Source organism: Nematolebias whitei, chromosome 6 (genome assembly GCF_014905685.2).
Source record: "Nematolebias whitei isolate Nwh7 chromosome 6, NemWhi1, whole genome shotgun sequence".
NCBI classification, from domain to species: Eukaryota; Metazoa; Chordata; class Actinopteri; order Cyprinodontiformes; family Rivulidae; genus Nematolebias; species Nematolebias whitei.
In genome coordinates, this window is record NC_056503.1 from 2,108,073 (window position 1) to 2,109,146 (window position 1,074).

Sequence of the window (1,074 nt, forward strand, 5' to 3'; positions counted from 1 at the left end):
GTCTTTGAAGTTTTATTACAAAAATAACCAAACTAAGAATCAACAATAATAAACAAACAATAATAATGAATCGATCAAGGCTTAATTCTCTTATCTAAGGCAAAATTGACTGTTTGAACAGGAATTATTTAACTTTTTATATGCCATGAATTTAGACAAAGTTTGTCTATTTTAATAATTTATTTTGGATTTTGGTTGAAAGAAGTTATTTAATGTGATCAGATAAAGTCATGTATTATCACTGCAAGCCAGGAAATGATTTACCAAGTTGCAGCAGCTAAAACAGCATAACCAGACCAAGGTATCATATCACCAGGTGTCTACTTCTTACTGGGTCAGTGTTGAGGGCACCAGGTCATTCATCTTTCTGGGGTTCTCTGGTGGATCAGACCAGGATACATCATGAGGAGGACTCACCGGGAACTGCCTAAGGTACTAGAGGAAAGTCACTGGGACAGCTTCAGGGTTCTGTGAGGGCAACAGATAATGAGAAGGTGCCATCCATTACAACCTTCAGCCGGCTTAGACTTCAAACCGAGAACATGAGTCTTGCAGTGAGAAAATGCTTCATCTTCTGTAGTTATTTAACTTCTAGCAATTGTAATTGAGCAACAGGTTTATCTGCTCAGGAATTGAACGAATGGACCTTGGGACGGCTACCAGGATCGGGTCCAAAGACAAACCGCCTTCTGGTTTGGGCTGGAGACAAACTCTCTGCCCCGGGAGTCCAAAATGAACTGCCTTTCACACAAATAATCTTTGTGAAAAATAACAGCTCTGAGAAGATTATTTTGATTACTCTCAGGGACGTTGTGACTTCCCCGCTGAAGCAAACATCTTCCAGCTCAAAGAACATTTTCGACATGTGTCTCTGAAGGAATAATCACTTTCTGTATATAGCTATAATATTTCACATGATTTCATTATAATGATCAAAAACAACAATTAAAATTATTCATGTTCACACTTGTTATTCAACTAAAACAAACTTCATTATCCATCCATCCATTATCTTTACCCGCTTATGCCATTTTGGGTCACCGGGGTCACTGGTGCCCATGTCCAGCAATCACT

General features: G+C 38.7%; 1 protein-coding gene across 1 annotated transcript in view; it reads right to left on the reverse strand.

The window, feature by feature from the left end:
- Nucleotides 1-1,074, reverse strand: part of LOC119411475 — a 10,955-nt gene that overhangs the window by 4,432 nt on the left and 5,449 nt on the right. The gene's annotated exons all lie outside the window — the stretch shown is intronic.